This window comes from Triticum dicoccoides, chromosome 2B (assembly GCF_002162155.2).
Source record: "Triticum dicoccoides isolate Atlit2015 ecotype Zavitan chromosome 2B, WEW_v2.0, whole genome shotgun sequence".
In the NCBI taxonomy this organism is placed as follows: Eukaryota; Viridiplantae; Streptophyta; class Magnoliopsida; order Poales; family Poaceae; genus Triticum; species Triticum dicoccoides.
This window is the reverse complement of record NC_041383.1, coordinates 260,407,014-260,418,856: the sequence shown is the minus strand read 5'-3', so window position 1 is coordinate 260,418,856 and position 11,843 is coordinate 260,407,014. Positions and strand designations below refer to the sequence as shown.

Here is an 11,843-nt window from a genome sequence, read left to right as displayed (position 1 = left end):
TGCATTTTGATCACCTTGAATTCAAATTCATTTCATCACAAAACCCTAGAGTGAAGATAAAATGACTTCTTCCATTTAAAGAAATAAAAAGGGATTTGGAAATGATTTGAATCCCATTTGAAATATTTCAAATTTAGAAACTTTAAGCAACTCATGCAGTTCATGAGAGAAGATAAAATAACTTCTTCAAATTTCAAGAAAGAGAGTTGGAAGTTTCAAAGAAATAATTTGAAAGTCACTTTGAAGTTATTTGAAACTCTATTTTCCATTTGAAGTTGTTTGAACTTCCAAATTTCAAATCCTCTAAAAACTATTCAAAACGAGAGAAGATCTATGACTGTTCAAAATTTCAGAGCGCATTTGAAATATATTTTGGCCAAGGGAAAACAGAAAAGATTTGAAATTGGTTTGAAATTCAAATTCAAATCCAATTGGGAGTTATTTAGTTTTTATTCAAATTATTTTCTCCTAAAAATAAATAAATGGAAATAAGGGTAAAATGATTTCCTTCAATGGGAAATTAGGAGAAAATAATTTTGAAATAATTTTGGTATTTTTAGAATGATTTTTATTGGTTTTAAATGCAATAGTAGCATTGTTTGACTTTTATAAATTTTTATTGAATTTAATTGAACTTGAAAAATATTTCACCTTATTCTTGGTATTTTATTGAACATTTTGGTATATAATATGCCTATGTAGATTTTTATTTATTTTATCTCTGTGCAGTTTTTCTTACTGTTTAAAAACGAAAAAAACAGGCACACCACCTGGACCGAAACCTGGTTCAGCCAAGGAGCTCACCGCGGCCCGACTGGCTAGGCCGCCCTACACCCGAATGCCTCTCTATCTCGCTCTCTGTCCTCGTCTCTTTCTCCCGCTGCCGCTGCCAGGTGGGGCCCGCTCCCCAGGCCATCGTCTTCAACCTCCCGCTTTCCCTGCGCGGGTTAAGCAGCACACTCACCGACCGCCTCGCTTGGGATAAACCTTATCCCGCAGCACCGCACCTCCTAGTCGCGCCTATAAAGAGCCTTCGACCCTCTCTCTCCATTTAGTCAACTCGCACGCTCCCCTCGCCCCTCGCATCGCTCGCCATCATCGTGTGGATCTCGCCGGCCGAAGCTCCATCGTCGGGGTTTGCCGTCGTCCGTAAGCCGCCACGGCCTCCGTCTTCTTCTTCAATCAGTTGCCCAAGTTGAAGCGCACCTCGTTAACATCCTCTTCTTGTCCCTAGGTCACCGAAGACGCCGCCTCGATGAAGCCCGAGTTCGCCGAAGCACCGGAGCTCCACCGCCTTCCTCCGCCTTGTCCGGTGCACGCCGACGCCCGCTGTCACCACCATTCGGTCGTCGGCGCCACGCCGCACACCTCCGTCCACTTCGCTGCCGTCGAAGCCCGCTGGAACCGCCGCCCCCGCCAACGCCGAGGCCCTGCCCGATGACGACGCTGCCCTATGAGCCACCACCCCGCCCTTCGTTTTTTTTTGTAAAAAAACTGACGCGGTTAACCACGGTTTTAATTAAACCGAGAGGTTTACTTAAACAGATCTCAGTTTATTTAATTATTTTTAGCCATGGTAGCTGTTATTCTTATTTAGCGACCATTCCCCTTATAAGCCCTGAAGCGGTCCCCGCCACTCGCGTACCGCCACGTGGCCAAGGGCATGTTTGCAGTATTTTTTTAGTTTTCATTTCACTGTTTAGTCCCTAGAATTTGTAGATTGGTCCCTGATCTTAGTTTAGCCACAACTTTTTAATCGTAAGTCAAAATTAGATGAAACGAGCGGCAAATTATTCTTCATGATTAGATCTACCCAGTGATATCACTTTTGTAAACTTTTGTCAAATTCAAATTTGAAATTATTCAGATTCGAATTCAAACCTCAAGTGGCCATATCTCTTAAACCGTAGCTCCGAATGAGTTGATTCTTTTTGCATTGTGGCACTGTAGCCAAACCCTATCACCTGGACCATTGTCACAGTATTTTCACAAAATTAGGATCTGTCCATGATAGGTTTAATACTATGCCTTTTCTGTACTTTAGTTCACATCACACATTAACCATAGGTCACACGTTGCTTTTGCACTTAGTAAATTTTGTGATAGTTAAGTGTGTTGGATTTTCATTTGGATTTTTTGAGTATTTTCATGTTGCATGATGTTTGGTTCTGTTAAATGATTGCTTATGTGTGTTTATTTACTTTGGAGATAGATTGTTCGGAGTGCAAAGCAGGTTACTATCATTCTCTAGACTTGAACCACCAGTACCAAGGCAAGTTCACTTTTGACCATACTTTTAATTACCTATGTTATTTTATGCACTTAGTCCTTTATGGTAGGATTGCATGGAAGGGATTTATGTCGGATGGCTATGCGTTTACCTAGTAGTTCATTTGAGATAGGTCTGAACCATACAACCTTGTCACCACCGTGTAAGTTTATTTCTACCTTGCAAATGTAGACGTGGATTGGGAAGTGTTCATGGCGAGACTTAAGTGACAAAGTAGCAATCAGGACCAAGACTTAAATGAACTACCTGGGAGGAAATTGGTTTGAATGGTGGCGAAGTACAGTGGGGCACGCATGGGAAATCCATGGTGGTGCACCACTAGTGGTCCGTCCGCTCAGGATCAAAGGGATCAAACATATTTTAATGTCTAGAAGCGTATGTGTGCAGCCGCAAGCCAATATGGGCTCTGGCTTAGTTGAGTAGTTAGTGTGACCTCTTCCGGGATGGGCTAGCAGATGTAGAATGAGTAGGTGTACCGGCCTATCCGTGGGTTAAGGGGAAATACTTTTGAAAGACTATGTCTTGGTCATCCTGTTCTCAAACGCCAGGCAGTGCAAGAACTTCAAGGGAGGCGATCGAGTCTTTTAGGAAAAAGTGCGCAAACCTCTACAGAGTGTTAAAACCTAATCGATTAGCCGTGTCCCCGGTTACGGACAACTTGACCATCTAGTAGTGGAAATGTCAGGAGATCTCATCACCCTAAATTTAAACAGTAATGAAACTTTGGGAATGGATTGAGTTGGGTTTGCCAACTCATCCTATGATATTTTGTAGTAGTAGAATAAAATCTTTTATTCTATGGAAAAACTAGCTTTATGCAAAAACTAAACTTAGAGCTTTCCACCGGCCAAATTGCATGTACAAATAGGTTCATTATTCTTATGATGTGACTTGCCAATACATTTAATGTACTGACCTACACGGCTACAACGTCTAATGTTGCATGAATTTCTACGACGAGTAAGAGTTACGTTGCAGGGTTACGGTCTACACTCAACTTGTCATTGGCATTGATGGGACTCCACACCCTTATGATTGTTTTATGCTGTGTTATATGAGGTATATTCTCGATTTAGGTTATCTTTTTAGCATGTGATGTTATGGTATTTCATCGAAGTACTGTGTGTGCCAGCATACTGATTCGGGGATGGCACAGATACACATAGGCTTGACTGTTTGAGGTCGGGTCTTTACATAGGATAAACTTCCATAAAAGTGAGTTTTTTGTTTTGGCGAGGCTTAAGATGAGGCCCACATGTATGCCGACCTGTACGGGTGTAGGTTGGGCCATTTTCCACTCACATATTTGGGATACCGATACACTATCAGAGACTCACAAATGCTGAATGGAAACACACTGAGGAGAGACTACAAAAAACTAAGCAGTTGGAAAGGTAAGCTGCTATCTCTGGGAGGAAGATTGGTCCTCAAATACAATACTAAGCAATTTGGTACAATATATGATTTCTATCGTCCAGCTGCCGAAAGGAGTACTACATTGATTGGATTACTTCTAATAAAGATTCTTTTCGCAAGGAGATAGTGAAAAAATAACGACTAGCTAAATGGAGTGTGGTTTACCATCCCAAAGACCAAGGCAGGTTGGACACTCATGACCTCAAGGTTTGGAATACTGCTCTCCTCGGCAAATGGTTGTGTCAGTTACTAACGAAATATGGCGTATGGCAAACCCTCCCAAGGAGAAAATTTGTGGGCTCCAAGGTAGTATCCCAAGTATACTGAAAGCCTGGGGACTGTCACCTTTGGTCGGGTCTAATGGCCAACAAGAATTTTTTTCCGCTATGGATCCTTCTCAATTAAGGATGGCTCACAAATTAGAGGATAAGTGGCTAGACAATGCTACACTCCGGGAACAATATCTTGCTCTAACAATATTGTACGTTACAAGGGTGTTACTATTGCCACAATTTTGGAATCATTTCCACCAAATGTGACGTTCAAATGAAATATAATTGGGCGCAGACTCCAATCGTGGAACACCCTGGTACAATGGTTATCCATGGTGCAATTGTCACAAGGGACCGATTTATTTTGTTGGAACCTACATGAGAGTGGAAAATTCTCAGTAGAGTCTATGTATAGAGCTTTGCTCCAGCCAGATGTGCCGGTTGATAATAATAAGAAGATCTGGAAGATGAAGATACCACTTAAGAATAAAATCTTTACGTGGTATGTTTGCCGCATAGTCATTCTTACTAAATATAACCTTATTAAAAGGAATTGACATGGAAGTAGGCAATGTGTTTTTTGTCAGCATGATGAGAGATAAAACACTTGTTCTTTCAATGTAAATTGGCTCGTTCTATATGCTTAGTCTTTCAAATAACTTTTGGCTTGTATCCTCCTTACAGTGTTGTCAATATATTTGGCAACTGGTTATGGGGGATTGATCACATGTTTAGAACTCTTCTTAGGGTGGGAGAGCTTGCCATTGTCTAGTCACTTTGGCTATGTAGAAATGATATGGGTTTTAACGGTAAAAGCACTTCTCTTATGCAGGTTATCTATAGATATACCGTGTCGTTTCATTTACGGTTGTCTCTAAAATGTGTGGAGAACTGAGACCTATTTACGAAGGCGTGTACATGATTAGAGGCTACCACAAGGGATACTTTTACCCAACATGAATGGCAGCATGATCTCAGTATCCCCCCACCCCCTCTAGTTTAGGCATTATACGGACATTTACTTGTATTTCGCCATTTTTTATACTGTTTAGAGTGGACTTTGTTGGGTTGTGTGCATCCTAATAATGCAAAAGCCGAGTTAATGTTTAAACCTTTTAAACAATAAAACCTTCCTATCAAAAAAAAATTGCAGAACACAGAGGCGCCGGTGATGCCTTGCTATTCACCTCTCATTGTTCCCCTTGTGTAGATGGTGCTCCCACGTGCTAGTCATGTCCAAACGAGAAGTGTTTTGTCTACAAAATTATGAATTAATTATGATAAGAGTTTCTATACAACTTGGCCAACAATTTGGGAGCAAATCGATGACTTGGTGATTTTCGTCAATCAAATCAGGCGTTTGTTTTATTTCCTTGTTGTCTTTAGCGACTTAAACTTAACTATTATTACCAGGTTTGTTATGCATGTATGGTGTGAGATGCATCGGAAAAACATGAGCGGATTAGTATTTAAAATCAACTTTGAAAAGGCCAATGACAAGGTCAAATGATCTTTCCTCCAACAGGCCTAAGAATGAAAGGTTTTTCAGATAAATGGCGCCAATGAATCCAAAAATTTGTAACTGATAGTGTAGCCATCAAAGTCAATGATGATTTAGGCCATTACTTCCAGACAAAAAAAAGGACCATGACAGGGTGACTCCATCTCCCCAATGTTATTTAACATTGTGGTTGACATGTTAGCTATTCTGATTGAGCGCGTCAAGCAGGACGGCCAGATTGCAGGAGTAGTGGTACACCTTGTGGATGGTGGCCTCTTTATTCTGTAATATGCCGACGACACAATTCTTTTTATGGAACATGACCTGGACAAGGCTCGAAACACGAAACTCTTGCTTTCAGTGTTTGAGCAAATATCGGGTCTCAAAATTAACTTTCATAAAAGTGAACTTTTCTCCTTTGGAGAAGCCGCTGAGGCGGCTGCAGATTATGCTGACCTGTTTGGTTGTGTACATGGTCAATTCCCAATAAAATATTTGAGAATACCAGTTCACTATCAGCGTCTCACCATTGCAGAGTGGAAGCATGTTGAGGAGCGTCTAGAGAAACGACTGAGCAGTTGGAAAGGCAAGTTGCTCTCAGTTGGAGGACGGTTTGTTTTGATTAATTCTGTCCTCACAAATATGGTTCTCTATATGCTTTCTTTCTTCCAACTCCCAAAGGGGGTCCTCCAAAGACTGGATTATTTTATATCCATATTTTTTGGCAGTGAGACGGTGAAAAGAAAAAATATAGGCTGGCCAAAAGAAGCATGGTTTGTAGGCCAAAAGACCAAGGTGGCCTTGGAATTCATCACCTGCAGGCCAAGAATGAGGACCTACTTAGTAAATGGTTGTTCAAATTTCTTACTAAGGATGGTATTTGGCAAACCATATTGCGCAACAAGTATCTAGGCCAAAAGGCGGTATCGCGGCCAATTGGAGACCTGGTGACTCACAATTTTGGGCCAGCCTAATGGCGGCATAGAAACATCTTTTTAGCTTTGGGTCTTTCGCGATAAAGGATGGGTCAGAGGTTTGTTTCTGGGAAGACATATGGCTAGGCAATGCCAGTCTCCGAGAGCAATACACAGCCTTAAACACCATTGCTCGCGATAAGAGTAATACTATTGCGCAGGTGCTTAGTTCATCCCCGCCGAATATTTCGTTCAGGCAGGATTAGATTGGCCCCCGACTTATGCCATGGCATAATATTTTATCCCATGTGGATTCGATTAATTTGACACAAGGCCGGGATGTGTTTCACTGGAACCTCACAACATCGGGGTCTTACACAATAGACTCGATGTACCGTGCGCTTATGCATTCTGAGGTACCAGTGAATAATAACAAGAAAATTTGGAAGTCAAAGATTCCACTAAAAGTAAAAATCTTTATGTGGTATCTTCGTAGGGGAGTTGTGCTAACAAAGACAATTTTGCACGGCGCAATTGGCCAAGAAATAAGAAGTGTTGCTTTTGTGCTCATAACAAGAAAATCAAACACCTCTTTTTTTCAATGCAAATTTGCACGTTTTACATGCTCAGTCATCCAAATAGCATCAAATTTGTATCCGCCAACGAGTATTGCCAATGTATTTGGTCATTGGTTGGACGGAATTCCAAATAGTTTCAAAACACTAAGGCCTTGTTCGGTTGTAGCGGAATTAATCCTCTAGTGGATTTAATCCTCTAGAGGATTGGGTGATCCCCGCTCGACACAAAACCACTTGGGGACCAAATCCCTGCCAGTATGCAATCCACGCCACTCTCATGCATTCGGTTAGTCCCCAAGGGCGCTGGACCACAGGGACAACAATATTGACAGAGATGCAAACAGAAGTGGTACATATAGATAACAACAATTCTCATGTAGTAATGACACAGATGCAGACTGAAGTGACAATAACACTGACAGTTTAAAACACTTATTATCCCAACAATAACAACAATTCTAAGATTTGAATAGGGCACAAATACTAACAAAAATAATAGCAATTTGGAGCATACATAATATATAATATGTTGAATAGACCACAAGAGCTTAATTATCAGTTCCTCCCAAATTCTTCCATGCTACAGTCAGTCGTTTCAGAAATAGTGTTTAGTTTCTCTACAAATATTACATGGACAAAACCCAGAGAATAGATATGAAGTCTTCCACTGAAAAGCACACACAAATAGATCCAAGCCACGGCACCTTCTCCCTTCTTCTGGAGCATTCTTATCTAGAACTCCTGCTTTTTGAAACCATTCAAAACCAAAATTAGTTTGAGAGTGAAATACTTGGTAGTTTTATTTCCAGGAATGGAAACAATGAGAAAAACATACATAAATAGTAGGTAAATCAATCTATATCCTCTGATCTATGTTAAAAGCATCCCTTTTTATTTTCTAGGGACAAGGCATCATAGCAGTTTAGAACTAGACAATGACTACAACCACAAGAAAATCAGCCTAGACTAGCTACAACACAAGCACTTGTCAACCTGTGTCGATACATCAAGCAATCATTTGAAAAAAAGGTTGTATTATTCAAGCAAAGTATTCCTATAACCAGTCAGTCTAATAGTTTGCAAAAGAACTTCATAAATATATTAAAAACAACTATCCATTTCAGCAGAAAATAATGTCTTTACTGCAGCAGCAACAGCAATAACATGGACTAAATGGCTAGCAAGGAGTTTAGTAACATGGACTAATTGAAAAGAGGAGTACCTGAGTTATTCCATTTCATCTCTCAGCCACATAAGAGCAGTCTCTGGTCTGGCACTCATGAAAATCTCTCGGTTCTCAGGGATCTTGAAGACTCGGAAAGCCTTGACTTCTTCTTCAGGTGTGATGTCCATTGTTTTCAGTAGATCAATGTAGTTTTTGATAGAGTACTCATCCACGACCCTTGGCTTATTCCTCTCATCCTCCACCTGCTTCGTCCTTATTTCCAAGTACTTCTCCATCATTGCAGTCACATCACCATTCGCCCCCTCCTTCTCTTTGGTTCTTTATCTTCTCCATTTCTTGAGGGTGTAGTAGCCAAATTTGGTTGAGTTTGCTGGGGCTCCACAACAATGTTTTCTTGCACGTACACCTCCTCAACATCTTCATCAATCTGCACCCTTTCTCCTCCAAGATTCTCACCATCAGCTGATGTTTCTCCTTGATTCTTGCCAGCTCCTCCAAGATTCTCGAGACGTTATTGAGTTGAGCAATGTGATGACTCGATAGAGGTGAAGTTATATGTCCCTTCTGCAGTTTGGCCTACAAGTTAAAGTGACAATCAAATATAAGATTTCAAACTAGAAGAGTAAACAAACATAAAACAATGACATGAGTATATGAATGAAGTTGATAACTAACCATCATGCAATTCTCCCAAAGCTTCAAAAAGAGGGAAGGCTTTTGTCTTGAACTTTCCAGCTTTAGGGTGTGACTACATAGTTGACAAGAAAATGATATTAGAGCATGCAACAAGTAGTGTCAGTCGTCCCATGCAACAAGTAGGGAATAACAATGACATTCTTACTATGATGATGTTTTTCCAAAGTGGTGGATCCGCTAGAATCTTGCACTGCCAGTCATCCCATGAAACGCCGCTTTGCTTCCTTATCTCTTTGATCATCTTGTATTCTTTTTTTAACTCTTTTTTCCTTTTCTTGGATTTTCTTCTTCTCGTACCTAGCATAAGGATTCTTCTGGTGGAATTTCTTCACTATCGTATTCCATGCTTCTGAGCTCCATCCATTTTGACCCTTATGTTCAGGTGTAGCATGCTCACGAAGCAAGTCCACAAGATCTTTCTCAAGGCTTGCATTCCACTGTGCTCTATCTTCTGCATTTCCACATTGTATGTTAATGTACCTTTTTCTGCCTTAACTATTTTGGTTTTAAGAAAATAAAGTCCCGACTAGAGAAATAAAGTCACGACACCTTTGGGAGACCCTCTCCTCCTCTTTGTCACACTGCTTGTAGGAGGTGATGCTCTATCCCTTTCGACAGCTTTTTTGAGGAGGCTCAACCTTGGTGACCCTCGAGCAGTCATCATAGTGACTTCTGAACAATATTCATGACATGAACAACAGAAAAAAAAACATAAACTTCTACACTATACTTATTACTACTACACTACAAATGACAAGTTATGCATGTTGATAATCAGCCCACATTTGATGAGCAATGGCATCTCTAAGGTTGTCACCTTCATGGTTGATTTGATGATTTTGAGGAATATCACTGTCAGGAAGATCGATAAAATTCATGACAGGTATATTGTTTGGTTGGTTATCTAACCAACACTCATCTCCTTTTTCAGATCGGATGATGTTATGTAAGATTGCCGCCGCTGCTGGTAGCTTGACTTGGTTCTCTATTCGATGATGTGTGCCCACTTTTAGGATTGGGAACCGCTTCTTCAAGATTCCTAATCCCCGTTCGACGTGATTTCATAACACGGCGTGCCGGAGATTAAATAGCTCCCTGTGATTTTGGGGTCGATGACGACCGCGTGCAAACTCCTTCAGATGGTACCGAACACCACGATACGGTGCCAAGAAGTAAGGTGTGTTGGCATAACCACCATCAACCAGATAAAACTTGCCCGGAGGTACATGAAACCCATTGTTAAGTGCTGACCGGAGAACTTTAGCATCAGTAGCAGATCCCTCCCAGCCACAAGAAATGAAGGTGAAGTTCAGGTCGAAGTCGCACACGACCATAACATTATGGCTTAGGGTCCCTTTCCTATTTCTGAATGGTGCGACTATTTCTCCTAAAATTGTTATGGGAACATGTGTCCCATCAATTGCCCCAATGCAGTTCTGCAACGAAATACTATAACTTAGCACCTATAACATGAAGAGTAAGTTATCGATGTGGATCAAAGTTGGTGAAGCAAAAACCTAAAAATAAGGAAAGAATCTCGTGTCTGACTGGATCTTTGGATGCACTTGACTGGGATTTGGAGGCTTCAAAAAATGCTTGGAGAGAATAGGGATGATGTCAAAGAAATTCTTCATTTGCCAATGAAAAGTATCCCCACTGTGACCAAACCGAACTTGAAGGTCTTCAAATGAAGAATTATGGGATAACATCCACATAAATGATGTAGTTTCTCTTCGACTTTAATTCTGGTATCTTTCACCAACTTCTCCCTTCGAAGATAATTAGCCAAAGATTTGAAGATACGCGGCTCCATCCTAAATGCTACCCGATAGTTTTTGACGTGCCCTTCGAGTAACTCGTTAACAAACATCTCGCCTGTTAGCGATGATGTATGACGCGGAATCCTCCGCTCCCTGAGAGCAACTCCATCGGTCTCTATCAAATGTAGTGCAGGGAAAACGAATAACATCATTTCGTCATCCTCCTCCTCCCTCTTCCTAACATGATCCCTCATTTCCGGATCCATTCCAAGTCTAAAGAAGAAAAATGTCAATAGGAAGGTGGTAGCACTTGAGCTCAAATTCTTCAACAACTACAATGTCTAGTAATGTCAGATATTAACATAGCTATCAGCTTACCAAAAAAGAACGGTTTGTAGCACAGATCTATTGACCAAGCAATAATAATCTACAGTAATATGAATAAGGAGAAGATTAAAACAAGAGGAATAATCTACCTTGTCCTTCATGATACTGCCCAATTCAGGGTCTTGCTGCAGCTGTGAGGCGACGAAGCTAGCCTCTAGAAAATGAAGACAAAATGCAGATTTAGCTATCTTTTCATTATGTACACAAACTGCACTATGTATATTTAGATAATCAAGAACAGATAATGATCACACACAAACTGCACTATGTATATTTAGTCCTTCTTTATACCAAGAAATAGACTAACAATTATACTAATTCTGTTGAGAAAAATAAAATAAACTAATGATAGTCTAGGATAGTGCATTGGCTTTGCGTACAAGAGACAACAGATGGTCCAATCATGCAAATCGAGATGATGACCCTAGTGACAATCCTCTCCCTCTCTCTCGACATGTTATTAGTCTGTCTAACTACAAAATTAACATTGAAGCTGGAGTACTACCCACAAATCACAACAGACATACAAACAAATTACTGACACCAAATTGTACTGCTGACTCCAGTACAGAGTAACCTGCTGAGTCCATTTACTAACACCAAATTGTACTGTTGACTCCAGTACAATTTACTAACAACGACATATCAGAATAGGAAATCTAGCTGACTTTCCTTTCTCATTTCAATATGGAGTGACAACACCCAGCAACCACTTGCATTACCTATCTAAATAACAATTGATGCTAGTTCCTAGGAACCCCAAGAAAGTCTCAACCTTGAAGACCACATTCCGGAAGACAGATCAAGATCCAGCTAGGTTTTCATGGAGGGGGCGAATCAGTG

General features: G+C 40.7%; 1 pseudogene; it reads right to left on the bottom strand.

The window, feature by feature from the left end:
* Positions 1-8,653: 8,653 nt before the first annotated feature.
* Positions 8,654-11,843, bottom strand: part of LOC119360829 — a 45,977-nt pseudogene continuing 42,787 nt past the window's right edge.